Below are 20,985 nucleotides of genomic sequence, written 5' to 3'. Positions count from 1 at the left end.
ATAATTTACTCTTATCAAATATTAATTTGTGGCCTGTATTAAGGCCTATGTTATTTTCATTTTTTAGCAAAAATAATGAAATATTTCAATATATTATTAAAGTAACAGATCATTTCTTTTTTGGTGCTGCTTTTTTAATTTTTGTAGGAGATGATTTGGCAACAGAAGCTTTCTTAGCTTTTGGTGCTTTCGGTTTACGAGCAGGGCTACTTTTGGCAGCGGATTTTGTACTTTTTGCTGGTTTTGCTTTAACTGGTGCTTTTTTTGATGCCGCTGATGATTTTGCAGTAACTTTTTTAGCAGCAGTTGATGATGATGGAGTCGCTTTTTTTGCTTTAGGCTTTTTGGCTGCCAATGATGTAGTTGTGGCTTTCTTTTCTTTTGGTGCCCGTTTACTTTTAGCACTCTTTGCTGAACCTTTTGCTCCACTTTCTTTTTTGGATACTTTTGATTTAGCTGAAGAATTAGATGAAGCGGAAGCAGCCAATTTGAATGAACCAGATGCACCTTTACCTTTAGTTTGTACCAAGGCTCCCTCAGTTACAGCAGCTTTTAAATATTTTTTAATAAATGGTGAAATTTTATCAGAATCCACTTTATAATTTGCAGCTAAATATTTTTTAATTGCTTGTAATGATGAACCACCACGTTCTTTTAAATTTTTAATTGCGTTAACAACCATTTCTGATGTACGTGGATGTGTTGGTTTTGAATGTTGTTTTGTACGTTTAGCACCAGAAGCTGTTGCTTTTTTTGTTGGTGTTGTAGAAGCAGCAGTAACCGCAGTTGCTGCAACAGCTGTAGAATTTTCTTCGGCCATATTTTTTTACTTTATAAAAATAATGTATTTATTATAAATATTTAAATGATAAAATATAATAATTCTATCAAATAAAAAATAAAGGTTTTCAATTATATCATTATTCACAATAATATAAGTCCCTATGTAAGTCAAAGTACCATGTAGAAAACACATAAAAATTAAATAGTATTTCTAATTTACTGTCGTAGTAAACATGATTTATTTTTGCAATTTCTATAATATATAAAATAATAAATTATAAATTTAATAATAATATTTATTTTATAAATTAAAATATATTTAATTTTTTTATTAACAATTATTAATAAACATAGTTTAATATTAATTATTTCAATCATACAAAACAATAATATTTTTAAGGTAAACTTAAAAAGTATATATTTTTATTTTTTATTTAATATCGATTTATTATAAATTATTAGTATATAAATAATTAAAAAATTTAATATATAAATATATATATTATAGTATAAGATTTCATTTTTAGAAAAACTTTTTTTGTCAATAATGAAAACGTATTATTATGAAATGTGTTAATCGAACATTGACAAAATATATTTCATTAGAAAATACTTTTATTTATGCATTAATATCAATAATTAACTATTAAATTAATTTTTTCATAATTATATAAAGAAATTTTATACTGATATAAGTATTTATATATTATAATATTTATTTTAAATATAAAAAAATTTATGACAAAATATATTATTAGAGTATTTGTTGAGATTAATATAAGATTATTTTAAATAAGAATTAATTTATATAATTATTAAAATATTATTAATTTTATGTTATGTAATTTTAATAAAAATAAATAATAATAATAATAAATATACAAATTTTTTAACAATTTAAATTTTATATGATCTAAATAATTTTGTTAAGTACGATATGAGAAATCATTGTAAGCTTCGTTAAGAAACTTTGTAATATAAAATAATAATAATAATATTAAATATATAAATAAATAAAATAAATTTGATATATATTTTTAGTTCATTCTGTGTATAAATCAAAGGATACCGAATAATTGGTAACGGATGCGATATATTATAGTATCGAGTATTAAAACATAATATATAAATTTATCTTGTTATTCAAATTTTTTGTTACTTAACTTATGTATTTAGAAAATTTATAATATTATTTATATAATTGACATAAAATCTTATAAATTGAAATTTTATTAATATGTATCAAAAGAAGAGAGTAACGTATTGATATAATATCAAAGGATACTGATTATTTAAATAACGAATACGTCATATATTGTTTGTGTAACGAAGTTCACTTGGCCATCTAGTTTAAAATAACATTTTCAATAGAAAGTTTATATGCTTTGTTTTTTTTTTTTCTTTAATTATTAAAAAAATAAATTGAAATTTAATTCAATCAAATTTTATAATAATTTTAAAAAAATTTTTCCTTTTAAAAAATATTTTGTGATGTTGTGATAATATGTATTAATACAAGTGCATCCTGATACTTTTATCTCTAGTAAAGGTATGAGTATCATGAACAGTTTTGTTATCTAATGATATTATTTTGATAATATTTTGTGTATATTCTTATAATATTTTGTCTAAATATCATCATAATACAATATTATTTTGATAATATTTTATGAATATTCTTATAATATGTTACCTAAATGTCATCATAATATGATGAATTATTTCCATAATAACATATAAAAAAAGAAAAAAAAAAAAAAGAATCATTAATTTATAATTATTTAAATTGATTCTTTAAAAAAATATTATAATATATTATTTATAAAAATAATTTTTACTCTTATTTTAAATAAATTTGTGGCCTTTTATTAAAAGGCCTATGATCGATGTATTATTATTATAAAAATTAATGCAATGTTTTTAATTTATGCTTTCTTTTCAGTTTTCTTTGGTAATAACACTGCTTGAATGTTTGGTAATACACCACCTTGAGCAATTGTTACACCAGATAATAATTTATTTAATTCTTCATCATTACGAATTGCCAATTGTAAATGACGTGGAATGATACGTGTTTTTTTGTTATCACGGGCAGCATTACCAGCTAACTCGAGAACTTCTGCAGCCAAATATTCCATAACAGCAGCCAAATATACTGGGGCACCAGCACCTACTCGTTCAGCATAATTTCCTTTTCGTAATAATCTGTGAATTCTTCCAACAGGAAATTGTAATCCTGCTCGGCTTGATCTTGACTTTGCCTTTCCCTTTACTTTACCACCTTTACCTCGTCCAGACATAGCGAATAAATTTATTTAATTAATATTTTTTTTTGTAAATATAATCACACAGATGTGTACGTTACGGGGATTGTAACATAAATGTTTAAAATGTTATTTGGGTATTTTAATTTATAATATTTATAAAATATAAAACTTTAAAAATAAACCAATCACCTTATAGTATTATTTTTAGCCAATCAGAGAGTAGTATTCATTTTTATTGTTATATCCATCTTCGCGTATATAATACGCTAGTTGTATACACGACACGCTCATACATATACTGACTGGTGTTCTGTAACTATCTGTGTATATTAATTGTTTGTAACAATGCCACCAAAAACAAGTGGAAAAGCAGCAAAAAAAGCTGGCAAAGCTCAAAAAAATATATCAAAGAGTGATAAGAAAAAGAAGAGGAAGCGCAAGGAATCATATGCAATTTACATTTACAAAGTATTAAAACAAGTGCATCCTGATACTGGTATCTCTAGTAAAGCTATGAGTATCATGAACAGTTTTGTTAATGATATTTTTGAACGTATTGCTGCTGAAGCATCACGTTTAGCACATTATAATAAACGTTCAACAATCACAAGTCGGGAAATTCAAACCGCAGTTCGATTATTATTACCTGGTGAATTGGCAAAGCACGCTGTTAGTGAAGGTACTAAAGCTGTTACAAAATATACAAGTTCAAAATAAATAAATCGAAAATATTATTTAATTGATAACATAAAAATACATCAACATATAAAAACGGCTCTCTTTTTAAGAGAGCCATCAAATTTTTTAAATAAGAGTAAATTATTTTTATATATACAAAAAAATAAAATAAACAAATATTAATATCATATTTAATATAAAATTTTATATATTAATAGCTTGAATATATCTATTATTAGTATATCAATATTATTAATTTTAAATATAATAAAGGATATCGCGGAATATATATCGTAAATCAGTGTAATGCAAATGCATTACATTACCTTTATTATTTTCATTTTACATTTACTACTTGTTTATGTACGCTTATAATTATTAGAAAAATATTTTTAATAATTTTAAAAAATAAATGAAATAATAAAAATTTAATAATAAATTATTTATTGAAAGTATAAAAAATGGTATAGCAAAATCTTTATTTTCTTTGATTAAGGCGAAATGTTTTATTAGTTATAAATTCGATAATCTCCTATCGATACTTGTTACTCTTAACTTGTATATATAAAAAATATAATAGTATATTAATTTATAATAAAATTTTTTCAAAAATTCAATAAGTTATTGTAAAATAAAATAGATAATATACAAATTATAATTTATTATTGCAGATATATTACAATAAAAAAAAAAAAAATAAATAAAAATATTTGGTAATGTATGTTATAAACAAAATAATTTGTTGTAAACAAATTATATAATATGTTATATTTATTAACAAATTTATTTACTCTTATATAAATAAAATTAGTGGCTTCCCAAAAAGGAAAGCCTGTTTAAATTTATCGGATGTATTAAATATTCTTTAATAAATTTACTAAATATTTTAAGTAAATTATTATATTTTCTTAACCTCCAAAACCATACAAAGTACGACCTTGTCGTTTTAATGCATATACAACATCCATAGCTGTAACTGTTTTACGTTTTGCGTGTTCAGTATATGTAACAGCATCCCGAATAACATTTTCAAGGAATACTTTAAGTACACCACGTGTTTCTTCATAAATTAAACCAGAGATACGTTTTACTCCACCTCGTCGTGCTAAACGACGAATTGCAGGTTTTGTAATACCTTGGATATTATCACGCAAAACTTTTCTATGACGTTTTGCACCCCCTTTTCCAAGACCCTTTCCACCTTTTCCTCTGCCAGTCATTTTAATAAAAAATTATTTACAATATTTTAACGAACGGATAACACGTGTGTTAACCTCACAAGTATTGTAATGTATGTGAGCGCCGGTACAATTGTGCCTTTTTATATAAAGCATTAAAGATTTTTTAAGCCACGCCTATACAATTTGATTAGTCCATACTCTGATAGCTATCCAATAGGATATGACAACAAAAATTTTGAAATTTCATATAAATATAAATACAACACATTTATTTCGCATTTAAACATTTGACTTTGTAGTATCAAATTGTCGAATATAATTTTTAAAATTGTGTGTTTTTTTGTAAAAACATTATTATTTGAAAATGGCTAGAACCAAGCAAACTGCACGTAAATCAACTGGTGGTAAAGCACCAAGAAAACAATTAGCAACGAAAGCTGCACGTAAAAGTGCACCAGCAACTGGTGGAGTAAAAAAACCACACAGATATCGTCCTGGTACAGTAGCTTTACGAGAAATTCGTCGTTATCAAAAAAGTACTGAATTGTTAATTCGTAAATTACCATTCCAACGTTTAGTACGTGAAATTGCACAAGATTTTAAAACCGATTTACGTTTCCAAAGTTCAGCTGTTATGGCATTACAAGAAGCTAGTGAAGCCTATTTAGTAGGTTTATTTGAAGATACCAATTTATGCGCAATTCATGCAAAGCGTGTTACAATTATGCCTAAGGATATACAATTGGCAAGACGTATTCGTGGAGAACGTGCATAAGCGTTTTAAATGACAATTTAAAAAAAAAAAAAACAAATAAGAAATATTTTCGGTCCTATATATAGGACCAACATATATTATTAAATAAGAGTATATTATTTTTATTAAAAAATATATATATATATATATATATATAAATTATTGAAATAAAATTAAACATTATTAAAATTTTGTTATAATTATAAGCGATTGCTATTTCTAAAAATAAATAAATTTCATAAAATTTATATTATTTTATATTCATTTGAAATATTAAAAAAACTTCTCGCTTTAAAGTAACCATGATATGAGTTATAAATGCAATAAAATTTTATACAAAAAATAATATTTATTTGTTGACGAATAATATAAAAGGTTTACATTTCTAAATAACATATATTTATATATGGTGTGTAAAAAAAAAGAAAAGAAGAAAAATAATTTATATTTTTAATATAAAAAGGCAACCGCACACAGTGTTCCCAAGCGGTCACCCATCCAAGTACTGACTGTGCCCAATGTTGCTTAACTTCGGTGATCGGACGAGAACCGGTGTTTTCAACGTGGTATGGCTGTTGCCAGTAATAAATGAAAATTTTTACAAATATATATTTTTCATAAATATCATTAATATTAAAGTATATTATTAAAATTTTCAATGAAGTAATCAATTTAAATATATACTTATTTATTATACCATATATTTTAAATAAAAATGCAACCGCACACAGTATTCTCAAGTGGCCACCCATCCGTGGTACTGACTGTGGCAAATGTTTCTTAACTATTATTTTATAAAATATTTATACAAAAAATAATTTACTCTTATCAAATATTAATTTGTGGCCTGTATTAAGGCCTATGTTATTTTCATTTTTTAGCAAAAATAATGAAATATTTCAATATATTATTAAAGTAACAGATCATTTCTTTTTTGGTGCTGCTTTTTTAATTTTTGTAGGAGATGATTTGGCAACAGAAGCTTTCTTAGCTTTTGGTGCTTTCGGTTTACGAGCAGGGCTACTTTTGGCAGCGGATTTTGTACTTTTTGCTGGTTTTGCTTTAACTGGTGCTTTTTTTGATGCCGCTGATGATTTTGCAGTAACTTTTTTAGCAGCAGTTGATGATGATGGAGTCGCTTTTTTTGCTTTAGGCTTTTTGGCTGCCAATGATGTAGTTGTGGCTTTCTTTTCTTTTGGTGCCCGTTTACTTTTAGCACTCTTTGCTGAACCTTTTGCTCCACTTTCTTTTTTGGATACTTTTGATTTAGCTGAAGAATTAGATGAAGCGGAAGCAGCCAATTTGAATGAACCAGATGCACCTTTACCTTTAGTTTGTACCAAGGCTCCCTCAGTTACAGCAGCTTTTAAATATTTTTTAATAAATGGTGAAATTTTATCAGAATCCACTTTATAATTTGCAGCTAAATATTTTTTAATTGCTTGTAATGATGAACCACCACGTTCTTTTAAATTTTTAATTGCGTTAACAACCATTTCTGATGTACGTGGATGTGTTGGTTTTGAATGTTGTTTTGTACGTTTAGCACCAGAAGCTGTTGCTTTTTTTGTTGGTGTTGTAGAAGCAGCAGTAACCGCAGTTGCTGCAACAGCTGTAGAATTTTCTTCGGCCATATTTTTTTACTTTATAAAAATAATGTATTTATTATAAATATTTAAATGATAAAATATAATAATTCTATCAAATAAAAAATAAAGGTTTTCAATTATATCATTATTCACAATAATATAAGTCCCTATGTAAGTCAAAGTACCATGTAGAAAACACATAAAAATTAAATAGTATTTCTAATTTACTGTCGTAGTAAACATGATTTATTTTTTCAATTTCTATAATATATAAAATAATAAATTATAAATTTAATAATAATATTTATTTTATAAATTAAAATATATTTAATTTTTTTATTAACAATTATTAATAAACATAGTTTAATATTAATTATTTCAATCATACAAAACAATAATATTTTTAAGGTAAACTTAAAAAGTATATATTTTTATTTTTTATTTAATATCGATTTATTATAAATTATTAGTATATAAATAATTAAAAAATTTAATATATAAATATATATATTATAGTATAAGATTTCATTTTTAGAAAAACTTTTTTTGTCAATAATGAAAACGTATTATTATGAAATGTGTTAATCGAACATTGACAAAATATATTTCATTAGAAAATACTTTTATTTATGCATTAATATCAATAATTAACTATTAAATTAATTTTTTCATAATTATATAAAGAAATTTTATACTGATATAAGTATTTATATATTATAATATTTATTTTAAATATAAAAAAATTTATGACAAAATATATTATTAGAGTATTTGTTGAGATTAATATAAGATTATTTTAAATAAGAATTAATTTATATAATTATTAAAATATTATTAATTTTATGTTATGTAATTTTAATAAAAATAAATAATAATAATAATAAATATACAAATTTTTTAACAATTTAAATTTTATATGATCTAAATAATTTTGTTAAGTACGATATGAGAAATCATTGTAAGCTTCGTTAAGAAACTTTGTAATATAAAATAATAATAATAATATTAAATATATAAATAAATAAAATAAATTTGATATATATTTTTAGTTCATTCTGTGTATAAATCAAAGGATACCGAATAATTGGTAACGGATGCGATATATTATAGTATCGAGTATTAAAACATAATATATAAATTTATCTTGTTATTCAAATTTTTTGTTACTTAACTTATGTATTTAGAAAATTTATAATATTATTTATATAATTGACATAAAATCTTATAAATTGAAATTTTATTAATATGTATCAAAAGAAGAGAGTAACGTATTGATATAATATCAAAGGATACTGATTATTTAAATAACGAATACGTCATATATTGTTTGTGTAACGAAGTTCACTTGGCCATCTAGTTTAAAATAACATTTTCAATAGAAAGTTTATATGCTTTGTTTTTTTTTTTTTTTTAATTATTAAAAAAATAAATTGAAATTTAATTCAATCAAATTTTATAATAATTTTAAAAAAATTTTTCCTTTTAAAAAATATTTTGTGATGTTGTGATAATATGTATTAATACAAGTGCATCCTGATACTTTTATCTCTAGTAAAGGTATGAGTATCATGAACAGTTTTGTTATCTAATGATATTATTTTGATAATATTTTGTGTATATTCTTATAATATTTTGTCTAAATATCATCATAATACAATATTATTTTGATAATATTTTATGAATATTCTTATAATATGTTACCTAAATGTCATCATAATATGATGAATTATTTCCATAATAACATATAAAAAAAGAAAAAAAAAAAAAGAATCATTAATTTATAATTATTTAAATTGATTCTTTAAAAAAATATTATAATATATTATTTATAAAAATAATTTTTACTCTTATTTTAAATAAATTTGTGGCCTTTTATTAAAAGGCCTATGATCGATGTATTATTATTATAAAAATTAATGCAATGTTTTTAATTTATGCTTTCTTTTCAGTTTTCTTTGGTAATAACACTGCTTGAATGTTTGGTAATACACCACCTTGAGCAATTGTTACACCAGATAATAATTTATTTAATTCTTCATCATTACGAATTGCCAATTGTAAATGACGTGGAATGATACGTGTTTTTTTGTTATCACGGGCAGCATTACCAGCTAACTCGAGAACTTCTGCAGCCAAATATTCCATAACAGCAGCCAAATATACTGGGGCACCAGCACCTACTCGTTCAGCATAATTTCCTTTTCGTAATAATCTGTGAATTCTTCCAACAGGAAATTGTAATCCTGCTCGGCTTGATCTTGACTTTGCCTTTCCCTTTACTTTACCACCTTTACCTCGTCCAGACATAGCGAATAAATTTATTTAATTAATATTTTTTTTTGTAAATATAATCACACAGATGTGTACGTTACGGGGATTGTAACATAAATGTTTAAAATGTTATTTGGGTATTTTAATTTATAATATTTATAAAATATAAAACTTTAAAAATAAACCAATCACCTTATAGTATTATTTTTAGCCAATCAGAGAGTAGTATTCATTTTTATTGTTATATCCATCTTCGCGTATATAATACGCTAGTTGTATACACGACACGCTCATACATATACTGACTGGTGTTCTGTAACTATCTGTGTATATTAATTGTTTGTAACAATGCCACCAAAAACAAGTGGAAAAGCAGCAAAAAAAGCTGGCAAAGCTCAAAAAAATATATCAAAGAGTGATAAGAAAAAGAAGAGGAAGCGCAAGGAATCATATGCAATTTACATTTACAAAGTATTAAAACAAGTGCATCCTGATACTGGTATCTCTAGTAAAGCTATGAGTATCATGAACAGTTTTGTTAATGATATTTTTGAACGTATTGCTGCTGAAGCATCACGTTTAGCACATTATAATAAACGTTCAACAATCACAAGTCGGGAAATTCAAACCGCAGTTCGATTATTATTACCTGGTGAATTGGCAAAGCACGCTGTTAGTGAAGGTACTAAAGCTGTTACAAAATATACAAGTTCAAAATAAATAAATCGAAAATATTATTTAATTGATAACATAAAAATACATCAACATATAAAAACGGCTCTCTTTTTAAGAGAGCCATCAAATTTTTTAAATAAGAGTAAATTATTTTTATATATACAAAAAAATAAAATAAACAATTATTAATATCATATTTAATATAAAATTTTATATATTAATAGCTTGAATATATCTATTATTAGTATATCAATATTATTAATTTTAAATATAATAAAGGATATCGCGGAATATATATCGTAAATCAGTGTAATGCAAATGCATTACATTACCTTTATTATTTTCATTTTACATTTACTACTTGTTTATGTACGCTTATAATTATTAGAAAAATATTTTTAATAATTTTAAAAAATAAATGAAATAATAAAAATTTAATAATAAATTATTTATTGAAAGTATAAAAAATGGTATAGCAAAATCTTTATTTTCTTTGATTAAGGCGAAATGTTTTATTAGTTATAAATTCGATAATCTCCTATCGATACTTGTTACTCTTAACTTGTATATATAAAAAATATAATAGTATATTAATTTATAATAAAATTTTTTCAAAAATTCAATAAGTTATTGTAAAATAATATAGATAATATACAAATTATAATTTATTATTGCAGATATATTACAATAAAAAAAAAAAAAATAAATAAAAATATTTGGTAATGTATGTTATAAACAAAATAATTTGTTGTAAACAAATTATATAATATGTTATATTTATTAACAAATTTATTTACTCTTATATAAATAAAATTAGTGGCTTCCCAAAAAGGAAAGCCTGTTTAAATTTATCGGATGTATTAAATATTCTTTAATAAATTTACTAAATATTTTAAGTAAATTATTATATTTTCTTAACCTCCAAAACCATACAAAGTACGACCTTGTCGTTTTAATGCATATACAACATCCATAGCTGTAACTGTTTTACGTTTTGCGTGTTCAGTATATGTAACAGCATCCCGAATAACATTTTCAAGGAATACTTTAAGTACACCACGTGTTTCTTCATAAATTAAACCAGAGATACGTTTTACTCCACCTCGTCGTGCTAAACGACGAATTGCAGGTTTTGTAATACCTTGGATATTATCACGCAAAACTTTTCTATGACGTTTTGCACCCCCTTTTCCAAGACCCTTTCCACCTTTTCCTCTGCCAGTCATTTTAATAAAAAATTATTTACAATATTTTAACGAACGGATAACACGTGTGTTAACCTCACAAGTATTGTAATGTATGTGAGCGCCGGTACAATTGTGCCTTTTTATATAAAGCATTAAAGATTTTTTAAGCCACGCCTATACAATTTGATTAGTCCATACTCTGATAGCTATCCAATAGGATATGACAACAAAAATTTTGAAATTTCATATAAATATAAATACAACACATTTATTTCGCATTTAAACATTTGACTTTGTAGTATCAAATTGTCGAATATAATTTTTAAAATTGTGTGTTTTTTTGTAAAAACATTATTATTTGAAAATGGCTAGAACCAAGCAAACTGCACGTAAATCAACTGGTGGTAAAGCACCAAGAAAACAATTAGCAACGAAAGCTGCACGTAAAAGTGCACCAGCAACTGGTGGAGTAAAAAAACCACACAGATATCGTCCTGGTACAGTAGCTTTACGAGAAATTCGTCGTTATCAAAAAAGTACTGAATTGTTAATTCGTAAATTACCATTCCAACGTTTAGTACGTGAAATTGCACAAGATTTTAAAACCGATTTACGTTTCCAAAGTTCAGCTGTTATGGCATTACAAGAAGCTAGTGAAGCCTATTTAGTAGGTTTATTTGAAGATACCAATTTATGCGCAATTCATGCAAAGCGTGTTACAATTATGCCTAAGGATATACAATTGGCAAGACGTATTCGTGGAGAACGTGCATAAGCGTTTTAAATGACAATTTAAAAAAAAAAAAAACAAATAAGAAATATTTTCGGTCCTATATATAGGACCAACATATATTATTAAATAAGAGTATATTATTTTTATTAAAAAATATATATATATATATATATATATAAATTATTGAAATAAAATTAAACATTATTAAAATTTTGTTATAATTATAAGCGATTGCTATTTCTAAAAATAAATAAATTTCATAAAATTTATATTATTTTATATTCATTTGAAATATTAAAAAAACTTCTCGCTTTAAAGTAACCATGATATGAGTTATAAATGCAATAAAATTTTATACAAAAAATAATATTTATTTGTTGACGAATAATATAAAAGGTTTACATTTCTAAATAACATATATTTATATATGGTGTGTAAAAAAAAAGAAAAGAAGAAAAATAATTTATATTTTTAATATAAAAAGGCAACCGCACACAGTGTTCCCAAGCGGTCACCCATCCAAGTACTGACTGTGCCCAATGTTGCTTAACTTCGGTGATCGGACGAGAACCGGTGTTTTCAACGTGGTATGGCTGTTGCCAGTAATAAATGAAAATTTTTACAAATATATATTTTTCATAAATATCATTAATATTAAAGTATATTATTAAAATTTTCAATGAAGTAATCAATTTAAATATATACTTATTTATTATACCATATATTTTAAATAAAAATGCAACCGCACACAGTATTCTCAAGTGGCCACCCATCCGTGGTACTGACTGTGGCAAATGTTTCTTAACTATTATTTTATAAAATATTTATACAAAAAATAATTTACTCTTATCAAATATTAATTTGTGGCCTGTATTAAGGCCTATGTTATTTTCATTTTTTAGCAAAAATAATGAAATATTTCAATATATTATTAAAGTAACAGATCATTTCTTTTTTGGTGCTGCTTTTTTAATTTTTGTAGGAGATGATTTGGCAACAGAAGCTTTCTTAGCTTTTGGTGCTTTCGGTTTACGAGCAGGGCTACTTTTGGCAGCGGATTTTGTACTTTTTGCTGGTTTTGCTTTAACTGGTGCTTTTTTTGATGCCGCTGATGATTTTGCAGTAACTTTTTTAGCAGCAGTTGATGATGATGGAGTCGCTTTTTTTGCTTTAGGCTTTTTGGCTGCCAATGATGTAGTTGTGGCTTTCTTTTCTTTTGGTGCCCGTTTACTTTTAGCACTCTTTGCTGAACCTTTTGCTCCACTTTCTTTTTTGGATACTTTTGATTTAGCTGAAGAATTAGATGAAGCGGAAGCAGCCAATTTGAATGAACCAGATGCACCTTTACCTTTAGTTTGTACCAAGGCTCCCTCAGTTACAGCAGCTTTTAAATATTTTTTAATAAATGGTGAAATTTTATCAGAATCCACTTTATAATTTGCAGCTAAATATTTTTTAATTGCTTGTAATGATGAACCACCACGTTCTTTTAAATTTTTAATTGCGTTAACAACCATTTCTGATGTACGTGGATGTGTTGGTTTTGAATGTTGTTTTGTACGTTTAGCACCAGAAGCTGTTGCTTTTTTTGTTGGTGTTGTAGAAGCAGCAGTAACCGCAGTTGCTGCAACAGCTGTAGAATTTTCTTCGGCCATATTTTTTTACTTTATAAAAATAATGTATTTATTATAAATATTTAAATGATAAAATATAATAATTCTATCAAATAAAAAATAAAGGTTTTCAATTATATCATTATTCACAATAATATAAGTCCCTATGTAAGTCAAAGTACCATGTAGAAAACACATAAAAATTAAATAGTATTTCTAATTTACTGTCGTAGTAAACATGATTTATTTTTTCAATTTCTATAATATATAAAATAATAAATTATAAATTTAATAATAATATTTATTTTATAAATTAAAATATATTTAATTTTTTTATTAACAATTATTAATAAACATAGTTTAATATTAATTATTTCAATCATACAAAACAATAATATTTTTAAGGTAAACTTAAAAAGTATATATTTTTATTTTTTATTTAATATCGATTTATTATAAATTATTAGTATATAAATAATTAAAAAATTTAATATATAAATATATATATTATAGTATAAGATTTCATTTTTAGAAAAACTTTTTTTGTCAATAATGAAAACGTATTATTATGAAATGTGTTAATCGAACATTGACAAAATATATTTCATTAGAAAATACTTTTATTTATGCATTAATATCAATAATTAACTATTAAATTAATTTTTTCATAATTATATAAAGAAATTTTATACTGATATAAGTATTTATATATTATAATATTTATTTTAAATATAAAAAAATTTATGACAAAATATATTATTAGAGTATTTGTTGAGATTAATATAAGATTATTTTAAATAAGAATTAATTTATATAATTATTAAAATATTATTAATTTTATGTTATGTAATTTTAATAAAAATAAATAATAATAATAATAAATATACAAATTTTTTAACAATTTAAATTTTATATGATCTAAATAATTTTGTTAAGTACGATATGAGAAATCATTGTAAGCTTCGTTAAGAAACTTTGTAATATAAAATAATAATAATAATATTAAATATATAAATAAATAAAATAAATTTGATATATATTTTTAGTTCATTCTGTGTGTATAAATCAAAGGATACCGAATAATTGGTAACGGATGCGATATATTATAGTATCGAGTATTAAAACATAATATATAAATTTATCTTGTTATTCAAATTTTTTGTTACTTAACTTATGTATTTAGAAAATTTATAATATTATTTATATAATTGACATAAAATCTTATAAATTGAAATTTTATTAATATGTATCAAAAGAAGAGAGTAACGTATTGATATAATATCAAAGGATACTGATTATTTAAATAACGAATACGTCATATATTGTTTGTGTAACGAAGTTCACTTGGCCATCTAGTTTAAAATAACATTTTCAATAGAAAGTTTATATGCTTTGTTTTTTTTTTTTCTTTAATTATTAAAAAAATAAATTGAAATTTAATTCAATCAAATTTTATAATAATTTTAAAAAAATTTTTCCTTTTAAAAAATATTTTGTGATGTTGTGATAATATGTATTAATACAAGTGCATCCTGATACTTTTATCTCTAGTAAAGGTATGAGTATCATGAACAGTTTTGTTATCTAATGATATTATTTTGATAATATTTTGTGTATATTCTTATAATATTTTGTCTAAATATCATCATAATACAATATTATTTTGATAATATTTTATGAATATTCTTATAATATGTTACCTAAATGTCATCATAATATGATGAATTATTTCCATAATAACATATAAAAAAAGAAAAAAAAAAAAAGAATCATTAATTTATAATTATTTAAATTGATTCTTTAAAAAAATATTATAATATATTATTTATAAAAATAATTTTTACTCTTATTTTAAATAAATTTGTGGCCTTTTATTAAAAGGCCTATGATCGATGTATTATTATTATAAAAATTAATGCAATGTTTTTAATTTATGCTTTCTTTTCAGTTTTCTTTGGTAATAACACTGCTTGAATGTTTGGTAATACACCACCTTGAGCAATTGTTACACCAGATAATAATTTATTTAATTCTTCATCATTACGAATTGCCAATTGTAAATGACGTGGAATGATACGTGTTTTTTTGTTATCACGGGCAGCATTACCAGCTAACTCGAGAACTTCTGCAGCCAAATATTCCATAACAGCAGCCAAATATACTGGGGCACCAGCACCTACTCGTTCAGCATAATTTCCTTTTCGTAATAATCTGTGAATTCTTCCAACAGGAAATTGTAATCCTGCTCGGCTTGATCTTGACTTTGCCTTTCCCTTTACTTTACCACCTTTACCTCGTCCAGACATAGCGAATAAATTTATTTAATTAATATTTTTTTTTGTAAATATAATCACACAGATGTGTACGTTACGGGGATTGTAACATAAATGTTTAAAATGTTATTTGGGTATTTTAATTTATAATATTTATAAAATATAAAACTTTAAAAATAAACCAATCACCTTATAGTATTATTTTTAGCCAATCAGAGAGTAGTATTCATTTTTATTGTTATATCCATCTTCGCGTATATAATACGCTAGTTGTATACACGACACGCTCATACATATACTGACTGGTGTTCTGTAACTATCTGTGTATATTAATTGTTTGTAACAATGCCACCAAAAACAAGTGGAAAAGCAGCAAAAAAAGCTGGCAAAGCTCAAAAAAATATATCAAAGAGTGATAAGAAAAAGAAGAGGAAGCGCAAGGAATCATATGCAATTTACATTTACAAAGTATTAAAACAAGTGCATCCTGATACTGGTATCTCTAGTAAAGCTATGAGTATCATGAACAGTTTTGTTAATGATATTTTTGAACGTATTGCTGCTGAAGCATCACGTTTAGCACATTATAATAAACGTTCAACAATCACAAGTCGGGAAATTCAAACCGCAGTTCGATTATTATTACCTGGTGAATTGGCAAAGCACGCTGTTAGTGAAGGTACTAAAGCTGTTACAAAATATACAAGTTCAAAATAAATAAATCGAAAATATTATTTAATTGATAACATAAAAATACATCAACATATAAAAACGGCTCTCTTTTTAAGAGAGCCATCAAATTTTTTAAATAAGAGTAAATTATTTTTATATATACAAAAAAATAAAATAAACAATTATTAATATCATATTTAATATAAAATTTTATATATTAATAGCTTGAATATATCTATTATTAGTATATCAATATTATTAATTTTAAATATAATAAAGGATATCGCGGAATATATATCGTAAATCAGTGTAATGCAAATGCATTACATTACCTTTATTATTTTCATTTTACATTTACTACTTGTTTATGTACGCTTATAATTATTAGAAAAATATTTTTAATAATTTTAAAAAATAAATGAAATAATAAAAATTTAATAATAAATTATTTATTGAAAGTATAAAAAATGGTATAGCAAAATCTTTATTTTCTTTGATTAAGGCGAAATGTTTTATTAGTTATAAATTCGATAATCTCCTATCGATACTTGTTACTCTTAACTTGTATATATAAAAAATATAATAGTATATTAATTTATAATAAAATTTTTTCAAAAATTCAATAAGTTATTGTAAAATAAAATAGATAATATACAAATTATAATTTATTATTGCAGATATATTAAAATAAAAAAAAAAAAAATAAATAAAAATATTTGGTAATGTATGTTATAAACAAAATAATTTGTTGTAAACAAATTATATAATATGTTATATTTATTAACAAATTTATTTACTCTTATATAAATAAAATTAGTGGCTTCCCAAAAAGGAAAGCCTGTTTAAATTTATCGGATGTATTAAATATTCTTTAATAAATTTACTAAATATTTTAAGTAAATTATTATATTTTCTTAACCTCCAAAACCATACAAAGTACGACCTTGTCGTTTTAATGCATATACAACATCCATAGCTGTAACTGTTTTACGTTTTGCGTGTTCAGTATATGTAACAGCATCCCGAATAACATTTTCAAGGAATACTTTAAGTACACCACGTGTTTCTTCATAAATTAAACCAGAGATACGTTTTACTCCACCTCGTCGTGCTAAACGACGAATTGCAGGTTTTGTAATACCTTGGATATTATCACGCAAAACTTTTCTATGACGTTTTGCACCCCCTTTTCCAAGACCCTTTCCACCTTTTCCTCTGCCAGTCATTTTAATAAAAAATTATTTACAATATTTTAACGAACGGATAACACGTGTGTTAACCTCACAAGTATTGTAATGTATGTGAGCGCCGGTACAATTGTGCCTTTTTATATAAAGCATTAAAGATTTTTTAAGCCACGCCTATACAATTTGATTAGTCCATACTCTGATAGCTATCCAATAGGATATGACAACAAAAATTTTGAAATTTCATATAAATATAAATACAACACATTTATTTCGCATTTAAACATTTGACTTTGTAGTATCAAATTGTCGAATATAATTTTTAAAATTGTGTGTTTTTTTGTAAAAACATTATTATTTGAAAATGGCTAGAACCAAGCAAACTGCACGTAAATCAACTGGTGGTAAAGCACCAAGAAAACAATTAGCAACGAAAGCTGCACGTAAAAGTGCACCAGCAACTGGTGGAGTAAAAAAACCACACAGATATCGTCCTGGTACAGTAGCTTTACGAGAAATTCGTCGTTATCAAAAAAGTACTGAATTGTTAATTCGTAAATTACCATTCCAACGTTTAGTACGTGAAATTGCACAAGATTTTAAAACCGATTTACGTTTCCAAAGTTCAGCTGTTATGGCATTACAAGAAGCTAGTGAAGCCTATTTAGTAGGTTTATTTGAAGATACCAATTTATGCGCAATTCATGCAAAGCGTGTTACAATTATGCCTAAGGATATACAATTGGCAAGACGTATTCGTGGAGAACGTGCATAAGCGTTTTAAATGACAATTTAAAAAAAAAAAAAACAAATCAGAAATATTTTCGGTCCTATATATAGGACCAACATATATTATTAAATAAGAGTATATTATTTTTATTAAAAAATATATATATATATATATATATATATAAATTATTGAAATAAAATTAAACATTATTAAAATTTTGTTATAATTATAAGCGATTGCTATTTCTAAAAATAAATAAATTTCATAAAATTTATATTATTTTATATTCATTTGAAATATTAAAAAAACTTCTCGCTTTAAAGTAACCATGATATGAGTTATAAATGCAATAAAATTTTATACAAAAAATAATATTTATTTGTTGACGAATAATATAAAAGGTTTACATTTCTAAATAACATATATTTATATATGGTGTGTAAAAAAAAAGAAAAGAAGAAAAATAATTTATATTTTTAATATAAAAAGGCAACCGCACACAGTGTTCCCAAGCGGTCACCCATCCAAGTACTGACTGTGCCCAATGTTGCTTAACTTCGGTGATCGGACGAGAACCGGTGTTTTCAACGTGGTATGGCTGTTGCCAGTAATAAATGAAAATTTTTACAAATATATATTTTTCATAAATATCATTAATATTAAAGTATATTATTAAAATTTTCAATGAAGTAATCAATTTAAATATATACTTATTTATTATACCATATATTTTAAATAAAAATGCAACCGCACACAGTATTCTCAAGTGGCCACCCATCCGTGGTACTGACTGTGGCAAATGTTTCTTAACTATTATTTTATAAAATATTTATACAAAAAATAATTTACTCTTATCAAATATTAATTTGTGGCCTGTATTAAGGCCTATGTTATTTTCATTTTTTAGCAAAAATAATGAAATATTTCAATATATTATTAAAGTAACAGATCATTTCTTTTTTGGTGCTGCTTTTTTAATTTTTGTAGGAGATGATTTGGCAACAGAAGCTTTCTTAGCTTTTGGTGCTTTCGGTTTACGAGCAGGGCTACTTTTGGCAGCGGATTTTGTACTTTTTGCTGGTTTTGCTTTAACTGGTGCTTTTTTTGATGCCGCTGATGATTTTGCAGTAACTTTTTTAGCAGCAGTTGATGATGATGGAGTCGCTTTTTTTGCTTTAGGCTTTTTGGCTGCCAATGATGTAGTTGTGGCTTTCTTTTCTTTTGGTGCCCGTTTACTTTTAGCACTCTTTGCTGAACCTTTTGCTCCACTTTCTTTTTTGGATACTTTTGATTTAGCTGAAGAATTAGATGAAGCGGAAGCAGCCAATTTGAATGAACCAGATGCACCTTTACCTTTAGTTTGTACCAAGGCTCCCTCAGTTACAGCAGCTTTTAAATATTTTTTAATAAATGGTGAAATTTTATCAGAATCCACTTTATAATTTGCAGCTAAATATTTTTTAATTGCTTGTAATGATGAACCACCACGTTCTTTTAAATTTTTAATTGCGTTAACAACCATTTCTGATGTACGTGGATGTGTTGGTTTTGAATGTTGTTTTGTACGTTTAGCACCAGAAGCTGTTGCTTTTTTTGTTGGTGTTGTAGAAGCAGCAGTAACCGCAGTTGCTGCAACAGCTGTAGAATTTTCTTCGGCCATATTTTTTTACTTTATAAAAATAATGTATTTATTATAAATATTTAAATGATAAAATATAATAATTCTATCAAATAAAAAATAAAGGTTTTCAATTATATCATTATTCACAATAATATAAGTCCCTATGTAAGTCAAAGTACCATGTAGAAAACACATAAAAATTAAATAGTATTTCTAATTTACTGTCGTAGTAAACATGATTTATTTTTTCAATTTCTATAATATATAAAATAATAAATTATAAATTTAATAATAATATTTATTTTATAAATTAAAATATATTTAATTTTTTTATTAACAATTATTAATAAACATAGTTTAATATTAATTATTTCAATCATACAAAACAATAATATTTTTAAGGTAAACTTAAAAAGTATATATTTTTATTTTTTATTTAATATCGATTTATTATAAATTATTAGTATATAAATAATTAAAAAATTTAATATATAAATATATATATTATAGTATAAGATTTCATTTTTAGAAAAACTTTTTTTGTCAATAATGAAAACGTATTATTATGAAATGTGTTAATCGAACATTGACAAAATATATTTCATTAGAAAATACTTTTATTTATGCATTAATATCAATAATTAACTATTAAATTAATTTTTTCATAATTATATAAAGAAATTTTATACTGATATAAGTATTTATATATTATAATATTTATTTTAAATATAAAAAAATTTATGACAAAATATATTATTAGAGTATTTGTTG

General features: G+C 24.1%; 3 non-coding genes across 3 annotated transcripts; all 3 read right to left on the bottom strand.

The window, feature by feature from the left end:
* Positions 1–6,124: 6,124 nt before the first annotated feature.
* Positions 6,125–6,243, bottom strand: LOC123304691. Its single transcript, XR_006536686.1, has one exon. It is a non-coding gene; the product is annotated as a 5S ribosomal RNA (ribosomal RNA).
* A 6,357-nt stretch (positions 6,244–12,600) lies between these two features.
* Positions 12,601–12,719, bottom strand: LOC123304690. The gene has a single exon (XR_006536685.1). It is a non-coding gene; the product is annotated as a 5S ribosomal RNA (ribosomal RNA).
* A 6,361-nt stretch (positions 12,720–19,080) lies between these two features.
* LOC123304689 lies at positions 19,081–19,199 on the bottom strand. Its single transcript, XR_006536684.1, has one exon. It is a non-coding gene; the product is annotated as a 5S ribosomal RNA (ribosomal RNA).
* Between the last annotated feature and the right edge of the window lie 1,786 nt (positions 19,200–20,985).

The sequence above is a fragment of the Chrysoperla carnea genome (genome assembly GCF_905475395.1).
Source record: "Chrysoperla carnea chromosome X unlocalized genomic scaffold, inChrCarn1.1 SUPER_X_unloc_8, whole genome shotgun sequence".
Lineage (NCBI taxonomy): Eukaryota > Metazoa > Arthropoda > Insecta > Neuroptera > Chrysopidae > Chrysoperla > Chrysoperla carnea.
The sequence above is the reverse complement of the archived record's forward strand: the minus strand, read 5'-3'. Positions and strand labels throughout refer to the sequence as shown.